Source organism: Myotis brandtii, unplaced genomic scaffold (genome assembly GCF_000412655.1).
Source record: "Myotis brandtii unplaced genomic scaffold, ASM41265v1 scaffold698, whole genome shotgun sequence".
Taxonomy (NCBI): Eukaryota; Metazoa; Chordata; class Mammalia; order Chiroptera; family Vespertilionidae; genus Myotis; species Myotis brandtii.
Genome location: NW_005370731.1, coordinates 888,067 through 895,944, shown reverse-complemented (window position 1 = coordinate 895,944; position 7,878 = coordinate 888,067). Strand labels below are relative to the sequence as shown.

At 42.0% G+C, this 7,878-nt stretch overlaps 1 pseudogene; it reads left to right on the top strand.

The window, feature by feature from the left end:
• The first annotated feature begins 7,081 nt into the window (after positions 1-7,081).
• LOC106724030 lies at positions 7,082-7,643 on the top strand (annotated as a pseudogene).
• Positions 7,644-7,878: the final 235 nt, after the last annotated feature.

Here is a 7,878-nt window from a genome sequence, read left to right as displayed (position 1 = left end):
GCCGCCGTTTCCGAGGCCTCACCAAAATGGCCGCTGCCGTCTCGGCCGCCACCACCTGCACCAGCACCACTACAGCTATCGCTACCGCCGGCGCGGCCCGTCCTCTCGCGAGAGACGGTAACTGGAGGTTGGAAATGCGGAGAGGCTCGCGTGCTAGCGTAGGGCGCTGTCCGAGGCGCAAAGCAGGCTGGGAGGTGTAGTTGCCCCGCGGCGGAAGGTCTTTACCCTCCCTCACTGAAGCTGCCCCTGGGCTGCATTGCGGCTGCCAAGTCGAACCAGTTCCCCCCGTTTGATAGATTACCCAGAAAGCTGAAGCAATTTGTCAGGTACTTTCAACAAGTTAACAGTGGAGCGGGGCCTCCGGATTCCCACTGCAATCCACTCCACATAGAGCTGCTTCCTTTTAGAGAAGGGTGGTATTGCAGATAGCTCCCAAACACCTGTGCCACCTGTTGGCCAACTTCCAGGTTAAGAACCCCTTTGAAAATCGATACCCTAACCCCAGGATAGAATAATAATAGCAGTTAATGTCTACTAAGGCCACTTTATACATGAATTGTCTCATTTAATCTCAACAATACACCCATTTTACAAATGAATTGAGGCTTATAAACTAGTGACGGAGCCCAAAGCCAAGATTCATAGCCAAGCAGTCTAAGTCACAAGGATGCTCACACTCACAAATTGCACCACCTGCCTGGCTGGTGTGGTTCAGTGGTTGAGCGTCAATCAACCTATGAACTAGGAGGTCACGTTTCTAGGTTACATACCCAGGTTGTGGGCTCGATCCCCAGTAGGGGGCATGTAGGAGGCAGCTGATCGATGATTCTCTCACATCATTGATGTTTTTATCTCCCTCTTCCTCTCTCTGAAATCAATAAATATATATGTTTGGTTGCACCACCTAAAGTCCACCCTAGGAGTCAGGTTAGGAAGCCCTGATAAAGCTCTCATCTCCTCTTCATCTACTTAGGTTAGCTCTTCCCTATTCAAATGTTGATCATTTTCTCTGTGTCATGGACTTGAAGTCCTATTTTACTTACAACAAAAACCGGGGGATGAAAACTCAAAAACCTCAAAGGGCCAGGAAGTAGTGTAAATAAGGTGAAGAGAAGCAAAGGAGGAATGGGAAGAACAGGAGACCATATACTCTGTCTTAAAGAACAGCCACCGTTAAAACCACTATTCCAGTGATCCTATAGGAATGTGGGGCAAAATGCATGTGTTGGTCCGATTCAGCACACAGGTTTCTAGTTTGCCACCTCAGGCCTCTCCTTGAGTCTCAAGGCACATAGAAGCACCTAGGAGTAGTTGTTTGATTGAATAAATGGAATGCCCAACCATTTAGACCCAGTTCAAAGTCTTTTTCCAGGCCAGGCTCATATATTTATGAGATCTCATCATAGAACCAAACTGAACTTCCAAGAGATTTCACATCATTTGGCCTTCCCATATACCTTTTATCCTTTAAACCAGCAGTCGCCAACCGGTGGTCTGTGGACCACTGGTGGTCCGTGAGGTCCGAAAGGTTGGTGACTGCTGCTTTAAACTATTCCTTCTTAGAATTTAGCTCAAGGATCACAACCCCAGGTGATCTCTCTTGACCACCCCCAGGCTAGTATAACACCATTCTGGCTCCCATAGCTTCCTAGGCTTCTTAAGGCACTGACACTGGTGGTCCGTGAGGTCCGAAAGGTTGGTGACTGCTGCTTTAAACTATTCCTTCTTAGAATTTAGCTCAAGGACCACAACCCCCAGGTGATCTCTCTTGACCAACCACAGGCTGGTATAACACCATTCTGGCTCCCATAGGCTTCTTAAGGCACTGGTTGCATTGTATGTGGATTCATGGTCTGTCTACACCACTCCAAAAGGTATTATTAACTCTTTAAGTGTAGAGACATAGTTGATACATGCAAATTTATGATTCCAGTCTCAGAAAGATTCAGGAAATTAATATGAACTACTTGCATTATAATACTTTAAAAAATAACTGGTATTGGATACGTGGTCTCAAACTCAAATCCAAACCTCCTATTTCCATGACTATTACCCTGGTCCAGTTACCATCACCTCTTGCTTGGATTACTCCTAACCGGGCTTCCACTTCCACTCCTATTTCCCTTCACTCCATTATTCATACAGCAACCAGAGTGTCTTTTTCATGTAAATCAGATCATGTTGCTCTCAAACTTAAGACCTCCAAATGGCATCTTAGTCCACTTAAATCATCACAGAACAGACATGATGAGCTGAAGAAGCCAAACATCCTATATTATAAAAGCCTAATATGCAAATTGTCCCCTCAGGCAGTGGTTCGACTGACCGGGAGACCGGGAGTTCGACTGCTTGCTATGACGTTCACTGACCACCTGGGGGCGGGGGTGATGGGGACAGAGGTGTGGTGAGAATGCCCAGTGTCCAGGGAGCTTGCTCTCACTCTGCCTGCTACCTGCCTGTGCCAGGGAAGCCCCGTGCTCAGGTCCCAGCGTGGCCTCTTCAGGGGGAGCCAGGCCGCAGCCGCTGGGACCGCAGGGGCCAGTTGTGCTCCCCGTGGGTTTGCGCAGGAGCCAGTCTGCGAGGCCGGCCGGGAGAGAGTGTGCTGCCCACCTGGCTTTCGTGTGGCACCTCTGGGTGGCCTGGGCCCCGACCCATGGCATCTGACTGGTGACTCAGGCGGAGAGGGGCGTATGGGGCCCCAGGTGCTGCCCAGGGCCCAGAGGTCAAGAGGTCAGCTGAGACCTGCTCTTCCATGCCAGAAGCTCATGCTTCAATCGCCGGCCAGGCCTAGGGACCGCACCCATGCACGAATTTCATGCACCGGGCCTCTAATAAGACTGTATACATATGATTCCATTTCTTTAAAGTTCCAGAGCAGGCAAAATTAATTGATGGTGACGAAATCATAGCAATAACTTTGGGGGAGAGGTATTTTACTGAGAGGAGGTACAAGGAGGATACTAAAAATGAATTATATAAGAAGTTGGTAAACTATGGCCTGAAGGGCAAGTCCTGCCCACTAAATGTTTTTATACAGCCCATAAGCTAAGAATGCTTTTTACATTTTCAAGTGGTTGAGTAAAAATCACAATGAGACTAGTATTTTGTGACACATGAAAATTCTATATGATTAAAATTTCAGTGTTCACTAAAGGTTTATTGAAAAAGCTGTGTGCATCCGCTTATATAGCATCTATGGCTTCTTTCCGGCTGCAATAGCAGAGCTGAGTAGTTGCAACTGAAACCATAGGCCCACAAAGTCTAAACTATTTTCTATCTGACACTTTACAAAAAAAGTTTCCTGACCTCTGTTCTATGTCTTGATCTGAATGAGGTTATATCCAAGGGTGTGTACAGATGTAAACATTCTCTGAGCTGTGCACTTAAAATTTATGTACCTCGCAGCATGTATTTTATACTTAAAATTTAAAACTAACTTTATTTAAAAAATAAATAAAAATAACTCTATAGGCATTGGCACCTGCCTATTTTTTTTTTAACTTCATTTACCCCTTGCTCACTGTACTATAGCCACCATGCTCTTCTCTAAACCATCCATCGAGTTCATTTCTGCTGCTCCCAAAGCCCCCATCTTCGTTGTCTGAATTTTTTTCTCATGGCTACTTCTCCCTTTTCATGAAGATCATAGTTCAAACATTGCCTCCTCTGAGAAGTTTCCTGGCATTAAGTATCCTTTTCACTGCCAGTCACTCTATCACATGTTTTCCTCACTTATCTGAAATTATTAATTTATTTATATGCTTGTTTATTGTATATCTCCCTACCCAAGATAAACTCTCTGAGAGCAGGGACATTATTACAGAGTTTGAAGTACTCTCTAGATAACTAATAAATTAATGAAAAACATTTCAAACAACCTAGTGAGAAAGAGATTGTTGGTTCACATTTACAAATGAAATTTTGGTTGGATGAAAAATGAATGATAAAGACTCAATATCATCAAGATTTCAGTTTTTCTTCCAAACTTGATCCATAGATTTAATGCAATCCCAATCAAAATCTCAGTAGGTTGTTCTGTGGATATCAATGGACTAATTCCAAAGTTTATATGGAGGGGCAAAAGACCCAGAATAGCCAACACAATATTGAAGGAGAACAAAATTGAAAAACTGCCATAATCTGACACCAAGACTATAAAGCTGCAGTAATCAAGACAGTGTGATTTTGGTGAAAGACTAGACAAATAGATCAGTGGAACTGAATAAAAAGCCTATAAGTTGACCCACATAAATATAGTCAACTGCTCTTTGACAAAGGAACAAAAAGTAATACAATGGAGCAAAGATAGTCTTTATAACGAATGATGCTGGAACAACTGGACATCGACAAAAATATTAATCTCAACATAGACCTTACACCCTTCACAAAAATTAACTCAATATAGAACACAGACCTAGATGTGAAGCACAAAGCTATAAAACTTCCATAAGATAACAGGATAAAATAGAAGGTAGGCGGCTGGCTGGCATGGATCAGTGGTTGAGTGTCAACCTATGAACCAGGATGTCATGGTTCGATTCCCAGTCAGAGCATATGCTGGGTTGCTGCAGGCTTGATCCCCGGTGTGGGGCGTGCAGGAAGTGGCCAATCAATGATTCTCTCTCATCACTGGTATTTCTATCTCTTCCTCTCCCTTCTCTGAAATCAATAAAAATATATTTTTAAAGATTAAAAAAATAGAAGGTAAGAGAAAAATAGGAGAAAAACCTAGATGACCTTGGATGTGACAATGATGACTTTTTGATACAACACCAAAGGCACGATCCCTGGAAGAAATAATTGACAATCTGAACTTCACTAAATTTAAAACTTCTGCTCTGTGAAAGACAATGTCAAGCAATAAGACAGCCACAGACTAGGAGAAAATATTTGTAAAAGACACATCTGATAAAGGACTTATCCAAAATATACAAAGAACTCTTAAAACTCTACAATAAGAAAACAAGCAAGCTGATTAAAAATGAGCCAAAGACCTTAACAGACAACTCATCAGACATACAGATGTCAAATATGCATATAAAAAGATACTCCAAAAAAAAAAGAGAAAAAAACAAAAAGGTGCACTACATCATGTTATCAGGAAAATGCACATTAAAATAACTATAAGATAGCACTACTTATCTATCTGAATGGCCAAAATCTGGAATACTGACAGTACCAAATACTGAAGATGTGAAACAATAAGAACTCTCATTTATAACTGGTGGAAAAGCAAAATACTGCAGCCACTTTGAAGACAGTTTGGTAGTTTCTTATAAGAGTAAGCATACCCTCACTACAGGAAGCAGCAATTACACTCTTTGTAACTCAAAACGGAGTTGAAAAACTTATGCCCATCCAAAAACTACACACAGGTATTTATAGAGGTTTTATTCATGACTAGTGGCCCGGTGCACAGATTCATGCATATTGAAAGGAAATTAATTAGAAGAAATATTTTAATATCGCTATTTGCCCTTTATAAGTGTCATCCAAATTCTCAACTGACAATGACAGATGGAAACACATGCGTGCCACTGGCGCCAGCAAGAGCTTTATATGTATCGCACATGCGTGTGTCAATTTAGCCTTTTATATAAAGAGAATAAACTTGCTTAATTAGACCTGCTCTCTAAATTAGCTAAACTTTTTCCAGCCCAGTGAAGCACCCCAACTTCTCTTTCAGGTAATTGTCAGCAACACAGCAGTAAATATCAACACAAAGCAGATTATTATTGTAGATCACGCAGGGAGAACAAAGGGTAAAATATTTAACTACAGCAGTGTTTGACTATATTTTGCACAGTGAAAAAACCTGAAGTCATTTTCAAGGTCCACCATTTCTTACTTCTTTTCAGTCAGGTCAAGTTTCTAAACTTTCTAAATCTCTGTTTTCCGGCTAATGAAAAGAAAATAGAATTCTACCAAGTCTCCTATCTACCTACTCCAGAACTTCTGTGAGGATCAAATGAGATGAGGCATGGGAAAATGCTTCAGACATTTGGTTAAATTGTAAAATGTTTGCACCTGGCTATAAAGCAAGTCATGTTCCTGGGCTGAAGAAACTGCAAGGAGGCTAGTTGTTGCTAGGGAGAGGAAGCCAGGCGTTGCTATGTGACATCATTACCCGGCGCCCACACTGTCCATTTCTGGGCTGGGCTGTGGGCCACCTTTTGTGCCATGGGGTCTTGGCAGTGTAGGTTGCGATTTGGTGGGCTGTTGCTCCAGGGTGGTGGCCAGGCCAAGTGTTGCTTTGTGGGCGCCAGGTAATTTATTTCTTTGTAAATGGCCAGTGTGCCTCATGGCAGCTCCTGCATTGAACATCTGCCTCCTGGTGATCAGTGCATGTCATAGCGACCGGTCGGAGGGACACTTAGCATATTAGCCTTTTATATATATAGATTGCCAAAACTTGGAAGCAACCAAGATGTCCTTCAGTATATGAATAGATAAATAAGCTGTGGCATATATCTGATAAGGGGTTAATATCCAAAATACATAAATAACATATACAACACAATGGCAAAAAACCAAATAACCCAATTTAAAAGTGGGCAAAGGATCTGACTAGACACTTTTTTCAAAGAAGATAAATGAACGGCTAAAATGAAAAGATGCTCAACATCATTAGTCCTTAGGAAAATGCAAATTAAAACCAGAATGAGATATCACCTCACATCTGTTAAATGGCCATTATAAAAACAACAAGATACTATATAGAGAGAACCCTGAAGATTCCACACACAAAAAAACTTTAAAATAAATGAATTCAGTATAGTAGCAGAATACAAAATTAATATTCAGAAATCTGTTGCATTTTCTACACTAATAATGAACTATCAGAAAGAGAAATTAAGAAAACAATATCATTTACAATTGCATGAAAAAAGAATAAAGTACTTAGGAATAAATTTAACTAAGGAGGTAAAGACCTGTAGTAAGAAAACTATGACACTGAAGAAAAAAATGGGTGTTTGCAGCTGCCGTCACTCTCAAACGCCTGCGCCGCCTCCAGCTTGCCAAGCTCCAGCCATAGGAGAAGGGGGGGGGGGTGTGTGGTAAGTAAAGAGGTCACTATACCATGGCTAGTACAAAGCCGACTGCCTGCAAATCGACTCCTTGTAAAGCACCGAGGAAGCCACTGGCTACCAAAGCCGCTTGAAAGAGTGCGCCCTCTACTGCAGGGGTGAAAAAACCCTCATCGTTACAGGCCTGGTACCGTGCCACTTCATGACATTAGACTTTATCAGAAGTTCACTGAACTGATTTGCAAACTTCCCTTCCAGCGTCTGGTGTGAGAAATTGCTCTGGAGTTCAAAACAGATCTGTGCTTCCAAAATGCAGCTGTTGGTGCTTTGCAGGAGGCAAGGGAGGTCTATCTGGTTGGCCTTTTTGAAGACACCAACCTGTGTGCTCTCCACGCCAAACGTGTAACAATTATGCCAGGAGACATCCGGCCAGCACGCCGCATACCTGGAGAACGTGCTTAAGAATCCACTAAGATGGAAAACATTTCATTCTTTTAAAAAAATTTCTCTTCTTCCCGTTATTGGTAGTTCTGAACATTAGGGTGTTTGTTTGTTTTTTCCCCCCATGGGGTCAAAAGGTACCTAAGTATATTATTGCAAGTTGAAAATAGGGGACAGAAATCAGGTATTGGCAGTTTTTCCATTTTCATTTGTGTGTGAATTTTTAAAATATAAATGAGGGGATATAAAGCATTAATGTAAGTCAAATGTTTCAGTAAACAAGTTTCAGCAGTTCAACTTTATAACAATATAAATAAACTTGTTAAATTTTTCTGGACAATGCCAGCATTTGGATTTTTTTAAAAAACAAGTAAAGAAGGTCCTGGCAGCGCGCGTCCGCCGGGCGCAC